The 20,817-nt window shown below is 44.7% G+C and overlaps 1 protein-coding gene across 11 annotated transcripts in view; it reads left to right on the top strand.

Moving 5' to 3' along the window:
• Window positions 1-20,817, top strand: part of TIAM2 (TIAM Rac1 associated GEF 2) — a 274,186-nt gene that overhangs the window by 204,883 nt on the left and 48,486 nt on the right. The gene's annotated exons all lie outside the window — the stretch shown is intronic.

The following is a 20,817-nucleotide window of genomic DNA, read 5'->3' as shown; positions in this document are numbered from 1 at the left end:
AATTTCTGGGAGTCGGGCTGTAGCTCAGCGGGTTAAGCGCAGGTGGTGCAAAGCCCAAGTACCAGCATAAGGATCCCGGTTCGAGCCCCCGGCTCCCCACCTGCAGGGGAGTCGCTTCACAGGCAGTGAAGCAGGTCTGCAGGTGTCTATCTTTCTCTCCTCCTCTCTGTCTTCCCCTCCTCTCTCCATTTCTCTCTGTCCTATCCAACAACAACAATAGTAACTACAACAATAGAACAACAAGGGCAACAAAAGGGAATAAATAAATATTTAAAAAAATAATAAAAAAATAAAAAAATATTTTAAAAAAAGAAAAAAAATTTCTTCATTATTATTGTTTTTTTAATTTATTTTTTATTTAAGAAAGGATTAATTAACAAAACCATAGGGTAGGAGGGGTACAGTTCCACACAATTCCTACCACCCAATCTCCATATCCCACCCCCTCCCCTGATAGCTTTCCCATTCTCTATCCCTCTGGGAGCATGGACCCAGGGTCATTGTGGGTTGCAGAAGGTAGAAGGTCTGGCTTCTGTAATTGCTTCCCCACTGAACATGGGCGTTGACAGGTCAGTCCATACACCCAGTCTGCCTCTCTATTTCCCTAGTAGGGTGGGTCTCTGGCGAAGCGGAGCTCCAGGACACATTGGTGGGGTCTTCAGTTCAGGGAAGCCTGGCCGGCATCCTGATGGCATCTGGAACCTGGTGGCTGAAAAGAGAGTTAACATACAAAGCTAAAGAAATTGTTGAGCAATCATGGACCCAAAGGTTGGAATAGTAGAGAGGAAGTGTTGGGGGTTACTCACTGCAAACTCTAGTGTACTTCTGCTTTCAGGTATATATTTTTGCACTAGTTTATGGATACGTGTAAACATATGCTCTCTCTCACAGAACCTGGTCTATATCTAGGTTTTGGGACTTTGTTAGGAAGTGAACCACCTGGGATGGAATTAGAGAATACTATGAAAGGAAAGGTCTCACCCGAGTAATGAAGCTGAAGGGTTGTCATTCCACACCTGAAGTCTCTGGACACAGTCTGAAGTGAAGCATGTTGAGGTGGCAGTCATTGCGTTGATTAGGTTGCGATCGGCAGATGCAATATTATTTGATATGGATTGGGAGAGGCATGCGGGAAAGTGGGCCCTATCCTAAGGTTCCAGGACTGGGGGAAATATAGGCTCTATAGTAGAGATGTGAGGTTCCTGCTGTCTTAGGGTTCAGAAAGACAATGGATAGTTAATGTTATCATCACATTATTTGGTAATTGGGTTAACTTTGAAAAGTCCTTTTGTTAGGGTTTGCTGTGCCACTGGTTGCTTATTATTATTATTATTATTATTATTATTTTATTGCCACCAGAGTTATTGCTGGGGGTTCAGTGGTGGCACTGTGAATTTGTCTCTCCCTGAAGCCAATTTCTTCCTGTTTTTTTTTCCTTTGTAATTAGATAGGATAGAAAGTTAGAGAAAAATTCTGAAGAGGGGGAGACAGGGAAAGAAAGAGAGACACCTGCAGACCAGCTTCAATACTCGTGAAGCGACTCCCATGCAGTGAGGAGTTGGGGCTTGAACCTAGGTCCTTGCACTTGGTAATTGTCTGCTTAATCAGGTGTGCACCCCCCCCCCAATTTATTATCATTTCAAGTCAGGGGGGAGAGAGAGAGAGAATATGAGTGAGTGAGTGAGTGAGAGAGAGGAACCAGAACAACACTCTGCCACATGGGACACTGGGAATTAAACTCTAGACCTCCTGTCTCCAAGTCCAGTGCCTTCCTCACTGTGCTACTCCCAGGCCCCTAATGCATGCTTGATTTCATGGTCCCGGTAGTCTTGTTCATTCACACAGCAAGGCAGCACAACCCTGGAGCTTCTCCTGTTGGTGTAGCAACTCCATGCGGTGCCGGGTCTAGACTTCAGGCGGGGAACACTGCAAAGCAGGTGCCCACTGGGTGAGAAGTCTCTCCAGCACCAGCCTTTTCCTTTGTCTGCAGCCGTGCTGGGAAAACTGTGTAGTGAGCCTGACCATCATACACGGAGCTCACTTACGTGGGCTCCAAGCCCCTGTGTTGTGACCCGCCAGGCTGTGTCTCAGTCCATCCCCCCACCCCCTTGTGAGGGCCCCAGGAGGCCCCGTTTGTCTAGATTGGCAGAGGAGAGACACCCCTTGGCAACTGGTGCAGAGTGTGGGTGGGGCAGAAGGGGGGGCTATTCATAGGAGCAGTGATGTGGGGCGGGAAATCTTGGCTTTGTAAATAAGCCTCCAGAGCTGGGCAGCCCACACTTTTTTCTCTTTTTTGAAAGCCCTTCTGCTCTACTCTCATTTTTTTCCAGCAGAGAGAATGCTGGGGTGGAGGTGGAGGGGGGTATGAGGGAGGGGATAGGACATTTCTTTAAATGGGCAGGTGGGTCCAGTGAAATTTTTTTTAATTTATTTCTTTATTGGGGAATTAATGTTTTACATTCAACAGTAAATACAATAGTTTGTACATGCATAACATTCCCCAGTTTCCCATTTAACAATACAACCCCCACTATGTCATTCATCATCCTTCATGGACCTGTATTCTCACCACCCACCCACCCCAGAGTCTTTTACTTTGGTGCAATACGCCAATTCCATTTCAGGTTCTACTTGTGTTTTCTCTTCTGATCTTGTTTTCAACTTCTGCCTGAGAGTGAGATCATCCCATATTCATCCTTCTGTTTCTGACTTATTTCACTCAACATGAATTTTTCAAGGTCCATCCAAGATCGGCTGAAAACGGTGAAGTCACCATTTTTTACAGCTGAGTAGTATTCCATTGTGTATATAGACCACAACTTGCTCAGCCACTCATCTGTTGTTGGACACCTGGGTTGCTTCCAGGTTTTGGCTATTACAAATTGTGCTGCCAAGAACATATGTGTACACAGATTTTTTTGGATGGATGTGTTGGGTTCCTTAGGATATATTCCCAGGAGAGGAATTGCAGGGTCATGGGGTAGGTCCATTTCTAGCCTTGTGAGAGTTCTCCAGACTGTTCTCCACAGAGGTTGGACCAATTGACATTCCCACCAGCAGTGCAGGAGGGTTCCTTTGACCCCACACCCTCTCCAGCATTTGCTGCTGTTACCTTTTCTGATGTATGACATTCTCATAGGAGTGAAGTGATATCTCCTTCTTGTCTTGATTTGCATTTCTCTGACAATCAGAGACTCGGAGCATTTTTTCATGTGTTTCTCGGCCTTTTGGATCTCTTCTGTGGTGAATATTCTGTCCAAGTCCTCCCGCCATTTTTGGATGGGGTTATTTGTTGTCTTGTTGTTGAGTCTGGCAAGCTCTTTATATATGTTGGTTATTAAACTCTTATCTGATGTATGGCATGTAAAGATCTTCTCCCATTCTGTGAGGGGTCTCTTGGTTTGGGTAGTCGTTCCTTTTGCTGTGAAGAAGCTTTTTAATTTGATGTAGTCCCATAGGTTTATACTTGCCTTAGTCTTCTTTGTAATTGGATTCGTTTCATTGATAATGTCTTTAAAATTTATGCGGAAAAGAGTTCTGCCAATATTTTCTTCTAAGTATTTGATAGTTTGTGGTCTAACATGCAAGTCCTTGATCCACTTGGAATTTACTTTTGTATTTGGTGAAATACAGTGATTCAGTTTCATTCTTCTGCATGTTTCAACCCATTGTTTCCAACACCATTTGTTGAAGAGACTCTGCTTTCCCCATGTAATAGTCTGGGCCCCTTTGTCAAAGATTAGATGTCCATAGGTGTGGGGCCTCATTTCTGGGCTCTCAATTCTATTCCACTGGTCAGTGTGTCTATTCATGTTCCAGTACCAAGCAGTTTTGATGACAATGGCCCTATAATACAGTTTGAGATCTGGGAGTGTGATGCCTCCAGTTCTGTTCTTTTTTCTCAAGATTGTTTTGCAATTCTAGGTCTTTTCTGGTTCCAGATAAACATTTGTAGCATTTTTTCTATTCTCCTAAAAAATGTGCTTGGGATCTTGATGGGGATACCATTAAATTTGTAAATGGCTCTGGGTAATATATTCATTTTGATGATGTTAATTCTTCCAACCCATGAACATGGAATATCTTTCCACTTCTTTGTGTCTTTTTCAATTTCTATGAGTAGTGACTCATAATTTTCAGTATACAAGTCTTTCACTTCTTTGGTTAGGTTTACTCCTAGATATTTTATTGTTTTTGTTGCTATAGTAAAAGGAATTGATTTCTGGATTTCAATTTCTTCTAACTTAGTGTTTGCATAGAGGAATGCCACTGACTTTTGAATGTTAATTTTATAGCCTGACACCTTACTGTATAGCCTGATGATTTCCAAAAGCTTCTTGCTGGATTCCTTAGGTTTTTCCATGTATACTATCATGTCATCTGCAAATAAGGAGAGTTTGACTTCTTCTCTTCCAATCTGTATCCCTTTAATTCCTTGTTCCTGCCTGATTGCTATGGCAAGAACTTCCAACACTATGTTGAATAGTAATGGTGATAATGGGCAGCCCTGTCTAGTACCTGATCTGAGGGGAAATGCTTCCAGTTTTTCACCATTGAGTATGATGTTGGCTGTACGTTTGCTATATATAGACTCCACTATCTTCAGGAATTTTCCATCTATTCCCATTTTTTGTAGTGTTTTGATCATAAAGGGATGTTGTATTTTGTCAAAAGCTTTCTCTGCATCTATTGATATGACCATGTGGTTGATGTGGTGGATCACATTGATTGATTTACGTATATTAAACCAACCTTGCATGCCTGGGATAAACCCCACTTGGTCGTGATGAACAATCTTTTTGATATACTGCTGTATCCGGTTGGCTAGAATTTTGTTCAATATTTTTGCATCTATGTTCATCAGAGATATTGGTGTGTAGTTTTCTTTTTTGATTGTGTCCCTGTCTGCTTTTGGTATCAGAGTGATGTTGACTTCATAGAAGCTGGCAGGGAGTATTCCAGTGTCTTCAATCTTCAGGAAGACTTTTAAAGTAGAGGTATTAGTTCTTCTTTGAAGGTTTTGTAGAATTCATTTGTAAAACCATCTGGTCCAGGACTTTTATTTTTGGGGAGATTTTTGATAACTGCTTCAATTTCATTAGCTGTGCTGGGCCTGTTCATGTTATCCACTTCTCTTTACTTAGTTTTGGGAGTTGATAGGTATCTAGGAAATCATTCATTTCTTCCAGGTTCTTTAGCTTGGTGGCATATAGTTGTTTATAGAAGCCTCGCATGATATGTTGAATTTCTGCAGTGTCTGTTGTGATATCTCCTCTTTCATTTACTATCCGATTTATTTGGGTCTTCTCCCTTTTTTGTTTTGTGAGTCTGGCTAAAGGTTTGTCAATTTTGTTTACTCTTTCAAAGAACCAACATTTACTTTCGTTGATCTTTTGTATGGTTTTCCTATTCTCAATGATTTCTGTCCTTCTGGTTGCTTTAGGGTCCCTTTGTTGTTCTTCTTCTAGGTCTTTAAGATGTGCAATTAGCCTGTTTATTTGTGCTTTTTCTTGTTTCCTAATGTGTGCTTGTATAGCTATGAACTTCCCTCTTAGGACTGCTTTAGCTGTGTCCCAAATATTTTGATAGCTTGTGTCTTCATTTTCATTGAACTCTCGAAACATTTTGATTTCTTCCTTGATTTCCTCTTTGACCCAGAAGTTGTTAAGAAGTGTACTGTTGAGCTTCCACATTTTGGGACTGTTACTAATCTTTTGTTGATTGTTAAGTGTTAGTTTAATTCCACTGTGGTCTGAGAAGATGCTTGGGATGATTTCAGTGCTCTTGAATTGGCTGATGCTGTCTTTGTGGCCTAACATATGGTCTATCCTTGAGAATGACCCATGTGGATTTGAGTCAAATGTGTATTCCAGTTTCTTGGGATGAATGACTCTGAAAATGTCCAATAGTTCTTGTTTATCTATCTCTTCATTTAGCTATCTTTTTTTTTTAACTCTTTTATTTATTTATTTATTTATTTTATTTTATTTTATTTAAGAAAGGATTAATTAACAAAACCATAGGGTAGGAGGGGTACAACTCCACACAATTCCCACCGCCCAATCTCCATATCCCACCCCCTCCCCCAATAGCTTTCCCATTCTCTATCCCTCTGGGAGCATGGACCCAGGGTCATTGAGGGTTGCAGAAGGCAGAAGGTCTGGCTTCTGTAATTGCTTCCTCGCTGAACATGGGCGTTGACTGGTCGGTCCATACTCCCAGTCTGCCTCTCTCTTTCCCTAGTGGGATGGGTCTCTGGGGAAGCTGAGCTCCAGGACACATTGGTGGTGTCTTCAATCCAGGGAAGTCTGGCCGGCATCCTGATGATACCTGGAACCTGGTGACTGACAAGAGAGTTAACATACAAAGCCAAACAAACTGTTGAGCAATCATGGACCCAAAGCTTGGAAAAGTGGAGAGGAAGTATTAGGGAGGTACTCACTGCAAACTCTAGTATACTTCTGCTTTCTTACTTTGGTGCCATACTCCAAACTCAGTCAATTTCTGCTTTGCGTTTCTACTTCTTTTTTTTTTTTTACATGCATAACATTCCCCAGATTCCCATTTAGCAATAAAACCCCCACTATTTCATTCATCATTTTTCATGGACCTGTATTCTCCCCACCCACCCACCCACCCCAGAGTCTTTTACTTTGGTGTAATACTCCAATTCCATTTCAGGTTCGACTTGTGTTTTCTTTTCTAATCTTGTTTTTCAACTTCGGCCTGAGAGTGAGATCATCCCATATTCATCCTTCTGTTTCTGACTTATTTCACTCAACATGATTTTTTCAAGGTCCATCCAAGATCGGCTGAAAATGGTGAAGTCACCATTTTTTACAGCTGAGTAGTATTCCATTGTGTATATATACCACAACTTGCTCTGAATGACTCTGAAAATGTCCAATAGTTCTAGGTTATCTATCTCTTCATTTAGCTCCCTTATGTCTTTACTGATTTTCTTCCTGGATGATCTGTCAAGTTGAGATAGTGGGGTGTTGAAGTCCCCGACTATGATTGTGTTACTGTTAATATATTGCTGTAGCTCTTTCAGTAGAAGTTTGATGTATTTAGATGGCTTCTCATTGGGTGCATAGATATTAATAATTGTTAAGTCCTCTTGATTGACTGATCCTCTGAGCATTAAGTAGTGTCCATTCCTATCTTTTTTAATTTTATGTATTTTAAAGTCTATCATGTCAGATATGAGAATAGCTGTTCCTGCCCTTTTTTGTGGGCCATTGGCTTGAATGATAGTTTTCCATCCTTTCACTTTAAGTCTGTGTTTGTCTTGTTGCGTTAGGTGAGTTTCCTGTAGACAACATATTGTTGGGTTGTGTTTTCTGATCCATCTTCCTACCCTGTGTCTTTTAATAGGTGAATTCAGGCCATTGACATTTATTGATATCAAAGATTGAAGATATTTTAACGCCATTCTTGTAGAGTTTTAGAGTGTTTTGATATATGTTCTATTTGTGGTGGTCTGGTTGTTTATAGGAAACCTTTCAGAACTTCTTTCAAGGCAGGCTTGGTGATGGTTGCTTCCTTCAACTGTTGCTTGTCTGAGAAGGTTTTGATGCTTCCATCTAGTCTGAATGACAATCTAGCAGGATATAGTATTCTTGGCTGAAAGCCTTTCTCATTGAGCACTCGATAGATATCTTGCCATTCTCTTCTGGCCTGTAGTGTTTGTATGGAGAAGTCTGCTGCTAATCTTATGGGTTTTCCTTTGTAGGTGACTCTTTGTTTTTCTCTTGCAGCCTTGAGGATCCTTTCTTTATCCTTATTCCTTTCCAATCTAAGTATGACATGTCTTGGTGTCTTTAGGTCTGGGTTAATTCTGTTTGGGACCCTCTGGGCTTCTTGAATCTTTATGTCTTTGGTGTTGTCTAGACTAGAGAAATTTTCAGCTATTATGGCCTGGAGAATGCTTTCTTCCTCTCCTTCTCTTTCTTCCTCTGGTAAGCCAATAATGCGTATATTGTTTCTTTTGAAGTCATCCCATAGGACTCTGTTGTTGTTTTCAGCATCTCTTAGTCTCTTTTTGAGATCTCTTACTTCTTTTTTAGTTGTCTCTAATTCATCCTCAATCTTGCTAATTCTGTCTTCAGCCTCATTGATTCTATTCTCTCTGCCCTCTACTGCTTTCTGGAGTTCATCTATTTTGTTGCCCTGCTCTGATACTGTTTTAGCTTGTTCAGCTAGTTGCCTTCTTAGCTCAGCGATTTCAGCTTTCAGCTCTCTAATAACCATGAGATAATTAGAATTTTCTTCCATATTCTCATTTGTTGTTCCTGCAGTTCTGATTACAATTTTTTCAAATTCTTTACTCACTCCTGTTATTATTTCCTTAGCTAATGTTTGGATGTTGAACTCGTTGTTTTGTGCTTTGCCCTCTGGAGGACTTTTAGCTGGACTCTTGTCCTGGTTCGAGTCTCCATTATTTTTTCTTGTTGTTTTAACCATTTTATATAAGTTAACAGTTTTTTCAATCCCTGAGTTGGAGTTCAGTGGTGTAAAAGCCTTTTTTTTTTTCCCCTGTAGGCTATGGTAGCCTGAGGGCTTTTAAACTATCAATAGGCTTCTTGGCTTAATCAATGACTCCTGACCAAGTGATAAAGCAGGGTGTGGCAGAGATAATCCAGTGGTTATGCAAAGAGACTTTCACAGCCCTTCAGCTATGCCACCGAGGTATAGGTCTTCTCCTGAGTTTCCCGGTTAGATCTCTGTGCCCTGGTGTCCCTCCCTGTTGCTGCTCCAGATTCTGAGGGTAGTAGCAATGGAGACTCAGAGTTGTACTTGGTGAGTCTCTGGGGAGTCCTTTCCTCCCTTCAGCTGTCCCCTTGTTGGTGGAGCAGTCTTTAGGTGGTGTCTCCACTGACAAACTGTCGAAGTGTTAGCAGTCACTTAATCTCTCCTTAGGCCCCTCTCTCCTCTCTGTCACCAGCCACGCGTGTTTGTACTCACGGGTGATTTACTGGGTTTCTGTGGTCATTCTAGTCCTGTCTTGTTTCGGTCCGGGTGGTCTCCTTTGGTATTCCTAGTTGATCCAGGAGAGGAGAGGTCATTTAGCTATCTTATGTCTTTATTGATTTTCTGCCTGGATGGTCAAGTTGAGACAGTGGGGTGTTGAAGTCCCCTACTATGACTGTGTTGCTGTTAATATATTGCTGTAGCTCTTTCAGTAGAAGTTTGATGTATTTAGATGGCTTCTCATTGGGTGCATAGATGTTAATATTTGTTAAGTCCTCTTGATTGACTGATCCTCTGAGCATTAAGTAGTGTCCATTTCTATCTTTTTTAATCTTATCTATTTTAAAGTCTATCATGCCACATATGAGAATAGCTGTTCCTGCCCTTTTTTGTGGGCCATTGGCTTGTATGATAGTTTTCCATCCTTTTACTTTAAGTCTGTGTTTTTCTTGTTGAGTTAGGTGGGTTTCCTGTAGACAGCATATTGTTGGGTTGTGTTTTCTGATCCATCTTCCTACTCTGTGTCTTTTAATAGGTGAATTCAGGCCACTGACATTTATTGATATCAAAGATTGAAGATATTTTAATGCCATTCTTGTAGAGTTTTAGAGTGTTTTGATATATGTCCTATTTGTGGTGGTCTGGTTGTTTATAGGAGACCTTTCAGAACTTCTTTCAGGGCAGGCTTGGTGATGGTTGATTCCTTCAACTGTTGCTTGTCTGAGAAGGTTTTGATGCCTCCATCTAGTCTGAATGACAGTCTAGCAGGATATAGTATTCTTGGCTGAAAGCCTTTCTCATTGAGCACTCGATAGATATCTTGCCATTCTCTTCTGGCCTGTAGTGTTTGTATGGAGAAGTCTGCTGCTAATCTTATGGGTTTTCCTTTGTAGGTGACTCTTTGTTTTTCTCTTGCAGCCTTGAGGATCCTTTCTTTATCCTTATTCCTTTCCATTCTAAGTATGACATGTCTTGGTGTCTTTAGGTCTGGGTTAATTCTGTTTGGGACCCTCTGGGCTTCTTGAATCTTTATGTCTTTGATGTTGTCTAGACTAGAGAAGTTTTCAACTATTATGGCCTGGAAAATGCTTTCTTCCTCTCCTTCTCTTTCTTCCTCTGGTATGCCAATAATGCGTATATTGTTTCTTTTGAAGTCATCCCATAGGACTCTGTTGTTGTTTTCAGCATCTCTTAATCTCTTTTTGAGATCTCTTACTTCTTTTTTAGTTGTCTCTAATTCATCCTCAATCTTGCTAATTCTGTCTTCAGCCTCATAGATTCTATTCTCTCTGCCCTCTACTGTTTTCTGGAGTTCATCTAGTTTGTTGCCCTGCTCTGATACTGTTTTAGCTTGTTCAGCTAGTTGCATTCTTAGCTCAGCGATTTCAGCTTTCAGCTCTCTAATAACCATGAGATAATTAGTATTTTCTTCCATATTTTCATTTGTTGTTCCTGCATTTCTGATTACAATTTTTTCAAATTCTTTACTCACTCCTTAGCCAACGTTTGGATGTTGAACTCGTTATTTTGTGCTTCACCCTCTGGAGGACTTTTAGCTGGACTCTTGTCCTGGTTCAATTCTCCAACATTTTTTCTTGTTGTTTTAACCATTTTATATATTATGTTATGATTTCCCTTTATCAGTACTTTTCAAATTATTGATCACTATTGCCTGGATTGACTTGTGTCTAAGTAAGTTAATTAAAGGGTTCACAGTGGTGGAATTTAACAGTTGTTTCAATCCCTGAGTTGGAGCTCAGTGGTTTAAAAAGCTTTTTTTTTTTTCTTCCCTGTAGGCTATGGGAGCCTGAGGGCTTTTAAACTATCAATAGGCTTCTTAGCTTAATCACTGACTCCTGACCAAGAGACTTTCACAGCCCCTCAGCTATGCCACCGAGGTATAGGTCTTCTCCTGAGATTCCTGGTTACATCTCTGTCCCCTGGTGTCCCTCCCTGTCGCTGCTCCAGATTCTGAGGGTAATAGCAATGGAGACTCAGAGTTGCACTTGGTGAGTCCTCTCCTCCCTTAAGCTGTCCCCTTGTTGGTGGAGCAGACTGGAGGTGGTGTTTCAACTGATAAACTGCTTAACTGTTAGCAGTCATTTAATCTCTCCTTAGGCTCCTCTCTCCTCTCTGTCACCAGCCACAGGTGTTTGTACTCACCGGTGATTTACTGGGTTCCTGTGGTCATTCTAGTCCTGTCTTGTTTCGGTCCGAGTGGTCTCCTTTGGTATTCCTGGTTGATCCAGGTTTTTTTTTTTTTTTTTTTTTTTCTTTTTTTTAAGACCAAAGCACTTGTCAGTTCTGGCTGATGGTCTTGCTGGGGCCTGAACCTGGGGTTTCAGAGCTTCAGGGGTGAAAGTCTTTTGCAGAACTGTTATGCTGTCTTCCCTCTACCTGGTAAAATTTGAGGTCTCTGGAACGAGGCTTACCTGGACACTGACAAGCTTGACTTTCCCTGTGCCTTTGGAAAATAAAAACAAAAGGTAGACACATTAAAATGAATGAATACATGAATAAATCAATCTGGGGCCTGGTGGTGGCACCCCTGGTTGAACACAGTGTGCAAGGACGTCTGTTCAAGCCTTTGGTCCCCATTGGGCTGCTCATGCATGATTCCATGATTTTTTTTTTCTTTGCACATGCATGATTCCAGTACTCCCGGTGGATATTTTATTTTATCTTGTTTCATCCTCATAGAGGGCCAGAGAGGTACAGAGGAGAGAGACTGCTGCAAACTCCACTGCTTGTGAAACAACTTCTCTGCTTGGTGCTCCCACGTGGTGGCTGGGTGCTCACAGCTGGGCTGTTGAAGTGTGCACTCTACTGGCTGAACTGTCTCCCAGGCCCCTAGATCACCATTTGGAATTGCACTCAGGAGCTAAAGCGGTTTCCTCCAATCAGCCTTCCAGCCACCAAGTGAAGGTGGAGAAGCCAAGATACGGGTTTTGGGGCTAGTCAGAGAAGTGAGAGGGGGGTACAGCTGGAATCCTGGTTTCCGTTTCAAACCAGGCTGGAATAGATGAGGGTGAGAGGAGAGTTTGGAGGGTTCCTGTTGAGATGGGGGGTGTACCTAGTTTCACTATCGCGTGTGCAGACCGGGCCCTCCGTCTGTTTCGGATGTGCACATACTGCAGCCAAGCATACACGTCTTAAGGATGCACAGGAACAACTCGGAGTATATAAATATCTTAAGGAAGCACATAAACATCGTAAGGGTTGGGGCCAGGTGGTGGTGCACCTGGTTGAGCACACGTTACAATGCTCAAGGACCCAGGTTCAAGCCCCCGGTCCTCACCTGCAGGGGGGAAGCTTTGTGAGTGGTGAAGCAGGACTGCAGGTGTCTCTCTATCTCTGTCTCCCCCTCCCTCCCTCTCTTTCTTTCTCTCTCTCCCTCCATGCTCTTCGTTTCTGGTTGTCTCTATCCAATAAATAAATATTTAAAAATAGAAAAATCATGAGGGTTCACACAAATGCCTTACATCATACATACTTGGGTAGTCTCTCTCCTAGTATATAAGCCACGCGATATCAGGTCTGTTATCTTGGCGTTACTCTCGATCGCACCCTGTCATTTCACGAACATCTCATAAAAACTGCAGCAAAGGTGGGCGCGAGGAATAACATCATTGCAAGACTGGCCAGCTCCTCATGGGGCGCGAGCGCTTCCACACTGCGATCATCATCTCTGGCATTATGCTATTCCACTGCAGAATACTGTGCCCCAGGATGGTTCCGTAGCCCCCATGTCCACTTGGTCGATACCAAATTATATTCCTCCATGAGGATAATTTCTGGAACCATCCGTTCTACCCTGGTTCCATGGCTGCCAGTTCTCAGCAACATCGCCCCGCCAGATATTCGTCGGGATGCGACATCATCTAAGTTCATTTCCCACGTCTACACTCGACCGGAGTACCTGCCAATATACGCGGATATCTTCGCCCACCCTGTCCAACGCTTGACGTCTCGTCACCCAATCTGGTCCCCTACGCCTACACTGAACTTCTCTGTTCCAGACTCTTGGAAACAGAGTTGGCAGTCAGCTGAGGTCAAGAACAAACACCTCATCACAGACCCCTGCGAGCGTCAACCCGGCTTTGACCTAGCACGTTATGATTGGGCCCTCCTCAATCGCTATTGAACAGGCCATGGCCGGTGCGCCGCTATGTTCCATCGCTGGGGAGCCAGAGACGACCCGAACTGCGCCTGCGGCTCCAGACAGACTGTGACCCACATAGTCAATGACTGCCACCTCTCCAGATTCAAAGGAGGTCTCGAAACTTTACATCAGGCTCAACCTGACGCTGTTGACTGGCTACGGAAGAAGGGCAAACGCTAGAAGAAGAAGAAGTTCTAGCGGTTCCATCAGATTCTGTGTTTCTCTGCATATCCTACCCTTACCCTAAGGATGTAGGCATGGTTCAGGGGTATCAGATAAGGTTTCTTTTGCCTACAGGGCCTGTTGGCCCAGTCTGTGTGACTCTCATGTTAACCAAACGTCCCTGGAGGCTGGAGACGGGAACAACATAGAAAGCAAAGAATTTCTTTTTCATTTATTTATTTATTTATTTATTTATTCCCTTTTGTTGCCCTTGTTGTTTTATTGTTGTTGTTATTATTGATGTCATTGTTGTTGGATAGGACAGAGAGAAATGGAGAGAGGAGAGGAAGACAGAGAGGGAGAGAAAGATAGACACCTGCAGAGCTGCTTCACTGCTTGTGAAGCCACTCCCCTGCAGGTGGGGAACCGGGGGCTCAAACCAGGATCCTTACGCTGCCGGTCCTTGTGCTTTGTGCCACATGCGCTTAACCCGCTGCGCTACTGCCCAACTCCCAGCAAAGAATTTCTGACGTGACTGGTTCTACTGTGTAGTTCTTAATAATCTGAGAAGTGGGTTACATGTCCATAAGAAACAGGCCTTATGAATTAAAGGGTTCCCAATAATCTTTCACCTAAGCTCCTAGATCAGCCTCAGGCCCCCTTCGCACTGTAGGGGCGTATGCTATGTTGCCTGTCCCTTGGGGTCCTGGCCTCTCTGCAGTCTAGATACTGCAGGTGTGGCTGTCGGAAGAACTCTGGGATTTCCTACTTTGGCAGAGTCCAGACGCCTTCCAGAAATTCCCTCCCTTTGGGGCCAGCTTCCCCAGAGGTGTGCTTTTTTTTTTTCCTGCCTCCAGGGTTATTGTTGGGGCTCGGTGCCTGCACTACAAATCCACTGCTTCTGGAGGCTGTCGTTGTTGTGGTTATTATTATTGTTTTTATTGATATCATTGTTTTTGGGTAGGACAGAGAGAAATGGAGTGGAGGAGAAGACAGAGGGGGAGAGAAAGACAGACACCTGCAGACCTGCTTTACCACCTGTGAAGCGACTGCCCTGCAGGTGGGGAGCCAGGGACTCGAACTGGGGTCCTTACGCTTTACGCCATGTGTGCTTAACCCGCTGCGCCACCGCCCGACCCTCCAGAGTTGCTTTCTATGTTCAGACCTTCCCAAGCTGACCCCCCTCCACTCCCAATTGGGTTGCACCTGAAGCCTCCTGAAGTCAAGGGGATAATAACCCCCAAATGATAGGGGAGTCTTTTATCCTGGTGTGGTCAAGGGTTTTGACCAGAAAGGTATCAAATGGTCTGTTACAGGGTTGGGATACATGCCTTGCCGTGCAAGTCCCAGGTTCGAGACCAGGAAGCTCTGATGCTATCAAGTCTGTTCCTCCGTCTCTTCGTATTTGAATGAAAAAGTGACCTGGGAGTGGTAAAGTCACACATGTGTGAGGCCCTGGATCTCCCCCCCCCAAAAAAAAAAAAGAAAGAAAAAAGTGATCATTTGGTAGACACTTTGCTTTAGCAGAATAAGTAATTCAGTGAGCGTTTGGCATGGCCGTCCCAAAGTTCTGTGAATTGATGGGAAGAGTGACATACAATGCACTTGGCACCGGCTTTTGACACCATCCACTCTATTTTCACCCCTTCCATCTGCCTCCTCAGGGAGGCTCCTCTCCCCTAGCATCTTTGAGTTCTTTGATGGAGGGGGAGGGATGACATCAGATCTCCTCCCAACTTAGCACACCTCCTGCCTGAGAGCAGGGCTGCCTCCAGCGTCCTGTTTCTGCATGTCCCAGGGCTCTGGGGAGGGGCCAGGGCCCGCTATTTACAAGGTAGAGGCATTGAGCATGCCACTTTGCTGCTGTTACCTAGGCAATGTGCTTTCCTGTCCATGGCTTGTGTGACACTCCCCTCTCCCTGTTTCCGGAGACTTCTCTGATACTTGTGTGTGTAGAGAGAGGTCTTCTTCAAGGCTCCGTCTGGGGGAGGGTACCCCCTGCCCCACTGTGAGACTTCACTGCTTTACTCTTTTCTCACAACTCCAAGTTCAAGTTCACCTGCAGACCTTTCTTGGACTGTTCTGTCTCTTGGGGGCCTCCTATGGGGAGTGCACCTCAAAACCAAACTCAACAGAAGCTAAACGGGGGGATTCTTTCTCCCTCTCCTGCCAGTTCCTCGGCTGTCAAGCCCAGACGTATAACTTGTTAGAGAGAAAAGAAAAGATCCCTGCTTATACCCTGCCCTTCAGTGCCACTGAAGGTCCTGCTACCAGGTGTCACAGGAAGTCACGCTTCATAGAAGCTGCTTTGGCTGGAAAGGGAAGCTGTCTTTATTCTGTGTTTACTATCATTTGAACCCACTGTCCGAGGCTGGAGCTGACTAACTCAAAGCAAGCCCCCTCCATCCTCTGAGGAGCATCAGCTTTTTATATACAGATGGGCATGAAGGGGAAATGGGAAGCCAGGAGCTGTATTGGGGGGGGGGTACTCAGGAAGGGGTGAAGGCCCCAAATCTTCCCTCCTCCTACAACTCTTCCTGCTTCTAGGACCAGGGGTGCATCTAGGACATGGTCCATAATGGGTCTCAGTGCTCTCCATTGTGACCAAGGGTCAAGCCTTCAAGAAGACGGTGGGGTAAGAGCCCCTGAGGCCACACCTGATTCTCTTCTGTTTCCAGAACTTAACTGCTGGAGTTAAGTGGAAAGCAATCAAATATATCTGGCCATCACCTTGCCCCTTGAATCACATCAGATGATCCAAAGCTAGTCCTTTTGGGGATCTTCCTTCCACAATGTCACTAGTTCTCTTGAGAATATGGGTGAAGTCTTTTTCCTTGGTGTATAAGTTTTCTTTTTAATTGGGAGGATTAATGGTTTGCAGTAAATACAGTTGCTGGTACATGTGTAAAAATTCTCGGTTTTCTGCAGAATACTTATGCCCCAGCCTAGGTTTTCCTCCGCCATCTTGCACCAGGACCTGTAAGAGCTCCCTCTTACCGGAGTCCTTTACTTTGGTGCAATACATCAAACCCAGTCCAATTTCTGCTTTGCGTTTTCCCTTTCTGTTCTTACTTCTCAACTTCTGTCCATGAGTGAGATCATCCCATATCCATCCTTCTCTTTCTGGCTTATTTCACTTAACAGGATTCCTTTAAGCTCCATCCAAGATGAGGCAAAGAAGGTGAATACATCACTTTTTTAATTGATTTAATAGTAATCGGCAAGACCGTAGCATAAGAGGGTTACAATTCCACATAATTCCCACCACCAGAATTCTGCATCCCATCCCCTCCATTGGAAGTTTTCCTATTTTTTATTCCTCTGGGAGTATGGACCCAGGAATATTATGGGATGCAGAAGGTGGGAGTTCTGGCTTTTGTAATTGCTTCCCCACTGGACATGGGCATTGGCAGGTGGATCCATAGCCCCATCCTGTTTCTATCTTTCCCTAGTGGGGCAGGGCTCTTAGGAGGTAGAGTTCCAGGACACATGGTGATGTCATCTGCCCAGGGAAGTTAGGTTGGTGCCATGGTGGCATCTGCAACTTTGTGGCTAAAAACCATTAAGATATGAAGTAGAACAACTTGTTTAATAATCAGGGACCTAGTGGGGCCACGTGCTATTCCTGATGGAGATGACCAGTGATGGTGGAGAGAGGGATCTGCTAGAGATCTAGGCCCATCGTGTCTGTGTGGGATCCCAGGTTTCCCCGACTGGGGCCCCAGGTGAGGTTCCATCGCTCTTAATAGCTGAGTTGTATTCCATTGTGAATATGGACCTCCACTTTCTCAGCCTCTGTCATTTATTTTGTTTGCTGTTTTTTGTTTGTTTGTTTTTGTTTTTGCCTCCAGGGTTATTGCCGGGGCTCGATGCCTGCACTATGAATCCACTGCTCCTGGAGGCCATCTCTTTCCTTTTTTTTTTTTTTTTTGTTACCCTGATTGTTTTACCATTGTTGTGGTTATTATTATCATCGTTAGTGATGTCATTGTTGTTGTTGGATAGGACAGAGAAAAATGGAGCGAGGAAGGGAAGACAGAGAGGAGGAGAGAAAGATAGACACCTGCAGACCCAGTTGACCGCCTGTGAAACGACCCCCTTGCAGGTGGGGATCCGGGGGCTCCAACCGGTATCCTTACACCAGTCCTTGTGCCTTGCACCATGTGCGCTTAACCCGCTGCGCTACCGCCCGACCCCCTTGTTTGCCGGTTTATTCCTTTAACATGGTGATGCCACTATCAGAGTTAGTCTTCTCCGCTTGCAGACAGACTGTCAGACAGGTAAAACTCGGTCTTCCTGCAGTCTTAAACTCATGGGAGCCTGACTCTGTTGCTGTTGTTCTCATCTGTGTTTGTTTGGCTTCTGGTCACTCCTTCCTGAAAAGCTGCTGTGACTTTCTGACCTGGCTGTCTTCCAGAGTCATGACCACCATCAATCCCGCCACCCCGTGGCAACCCTCCCCTCCCTGCGCCGTTCCTGATGGAGTTGCTCTCTTCTCACCATTTCTGGCACCTGCTACTCCCTCCACCCACTTTACTGTAACAGCACAGGGAGAAGGGGGGAAAAAAATCCCGTTTTGTGCGGCAGAGACCAAAGCTTTGCAGCTAGTGTGTAATCACAAATGCTGACTGCTTCAATCAGATGTAGAAGAGGCACTTAAGTCATTTCAGAAGTTTAAGAGCCAGCCTTGGGGAGGCTGGCAGGTTGGCTCTGGGAGAAGCCAGCCTAGGGTCCTGTGAATCAGACCACCTGACGGTGAAACTATGAGTTCAAGCCCCTGGTCCCCACCTGGGGCAGGGGGAGAAGCTTCATGAGTGGTGAAGCAGTATCTCTTCATCTCCTTCTCTGTCTCCTGCTTCTCTCTCCATTTCTCTTTGTCCTGTCATATAAAAGAAGGGGGGGTTGGGCGGTAGCACAGTGGGTTAAGCGCACATGGTGCAAAGCACAAGGACCTGCATAAGGATCCCAGTTCATGCCCTCGGCTCCCCACCTGCAGGGGAGTCGCTTCACAGGCGGTGAAGCAGGTCTGCAGGTGTCTGTCTTTCTCTCCCCCTCTCTGTCTTCCCCTCCTCTCTCCATTTCTCTCTGTCCTATTCAGCAACAATGACAACAACAACAATAATAATAACAACGATAAACAACAAGGGCAACAAAAGGAAAAAATAGCCTCCGAGAGCAGTGGATTTGTAGTGCAGGCACCGAGCCCCAGCAATAACCCTGGAGGCAAATAAAATAAAATAAAAAATAAAAGAAGGGGAAAAGAGGAAGTAATGGCCACTGGGAGCTGTGGGTTTATCATGCAGGCATCAAACCCCAGCAATAACCCTGCTGGCAATAAAAAATGATGATGATGATGATGATGATAATGATAATAATACATAACTGCATGGCCTCTTGCTCAGGCTCCTTGCCCAGCAGAACCAGAAGAAGACAAGAAAATGCCCTACCTCAGTGAACTCTCTTGCCTCTCTCTGGCCTTCCCAGATACCTTTAGTCTGCTCTAAATTGTTCATCATCCCAGGTACAGTGGAGACGGTCACTGTGCTGTGCTGTTGAGGGAACAGTAACAAGGAAAACACATCAGCCTCAGTAGAGACATGGCCGTCCTGGCCTCACCACTTCTGCTTAGTGTGTGTTTTCTGCCTGTGGACGATGGGAACCTCGCCAAGGAGGGCCGACTGTGTTTCTTCAGTCTTCCTTTGGAATTTTATGAAACTTTGCCGCCGACCACCCCCCCCCCCCCTTGGGGTTTCTAGTCTAGGAAGATATGGAATTTGAGGCTAGCAATAGGAGAGGTGTCTGCAGATGACTGGCTGTGGATTTGTATCAGCACCTGTGAAGCCACCTGTTTGCTTTCCCTTGTCTGTCTTTCTTTCTTTCTCCCTTTCTTTCTTTCTTTCTTTCTTTCTTTCTTTCTCTCTTTCTTTTTCTTTCTAATTTTTATTAGACAGGACAGAGAGAGATTGAGAGGGGAGGAAGAGACAGAGAAGGGGAGAGAGAGAGAGACACCTACAGCACCCCTCAGTGCTTCCTCCCCTGCAGGTGGGGAGTGGGACTCAAATCCAGGTCCTCACACTTGGTAATAGGTGGGCTTGACCAGGTGCACCACCACTGGCCCCCACTTTCCCTTCTGGTCCCTGCTTCTGCTCTCTGCTAGGTCTCAGGCAGCGGAAGGCCCACAGCAGGCACTGCTGTTTGATTCTCAGCAGAATGGCGAGTGACAAGGCCTTCACGTCAAGGTTTTGATTGGATATCATGATGCTTCTTTGATCAAAACAGGCGTCTTCCCTCAGCCAGAGTGCAGATAGGTGTCGGATGAGCTCTGTCCTCCTTTTCATTGGGAGGTTGACGGTTTCTATACAGTACAGTTGTCAACATATGAGTAAGATTTCAGGTCTCCCGCTCCCCAAAACTTCTTTGCTTTGGTACAACACACCAAAAAACCCCATCCGAGTTCTACTTTCTGTTCTTGTTTCTTAAGTTTGTCCACGAGTGAGACCATCCCATAGTCATCCTTCTCTTTCTGGCTGATCTCACTTCACATGATTCCTTCAAGCTCCATCCAAGATGAGGGGAAGAAGGCAAAGCCATCATTCCTAATAGCTGAGTCGTATTCCGTTGTGTATATAGACCACGACTTTTTCAGCCACCCATCTGTTGTTAGACACTCAGGTTGCTTCCAGGTTTTGGCTATTACAAATTGCGCTGCTATGAACATGGGTACACAGATCTTTTTGGATGGGTGTGTTTGACTTTAATATGGTGATGCCACTATTAGGATCTTGCAGGGTCAGAGGACAGCTCTCCATAGGGGCTGGACCAACTTACATTCCCACCAGCAGTGCAGGAGGGTTCTTTTTTTTTTTTTTTTGAAGATTTATAAAAAAATTATTTATAAAATGGAAACACTGACAAGACTATAGGATAAGAGGTGTACAGTTCCCACCACCAGAACTCCGTATCCCACCCCCTCCCCTGATAGCTTTCCTATTCTTTAACTCTCTGAGAGTATGGACCCAAGGTCATTGTGGGATGCAGAAGGTGGAAGGTCTGGCTTCTGTAATTGCTTCCCCGCTGAACATGGGTGTTGGCAGGTGGATCCATACTCCCAGCCTGCCTCACTCTTTCCCTAGTGGGGCAGGGCTCCAAGACACACTGGTGGGACTGTCTGTCCAGGGAAGTCTGATTGGCATCATGATAGCATCTGGAACCTTGTGGCTCTCTGAACTGGAAGGCGTAGATGATGGTGACAATGACGCCCACGAAGCAGACATAGAGCCCATACCTGTGTGACAGGCAGGTGTAGGTCTGTCTCTGCATCTGCAGGGGCTTGAGCACCCCCCCTTGCCCTGGCCGCCGCCCAGTCCAGCCCCATCCCGAGGAGACGCTGCCCCAACCAGCCCCCAGCAGGTGTCTTTTTTTTCTTTTTCTTTTTTTCTAGTGCAGGCTCAATTCATACACTATCAATCCACTGCTCCTGGTGGCTATTTTTTCCATGTTGTTGTTGCTGTTATTGTTGT

The sequence above is a fragment of the Erinaceus europaeus genome, chromosome 13 (assembly GCF_950295315.1).
Source record: "Erinaceus europaeus chromosome 13, mEriEur2.1, whole genome shotgun sequence".
Taxonomy (NCBI): Eukaryota; Metazoa; Chordata; class Mammalia; order Eulipotyphla; family Erinaceidae; genus Erinaceus; species Erinaceus europaeus.
This window is presented reverse-complemented; position numbering and strand designations above follow the sequence as displayed.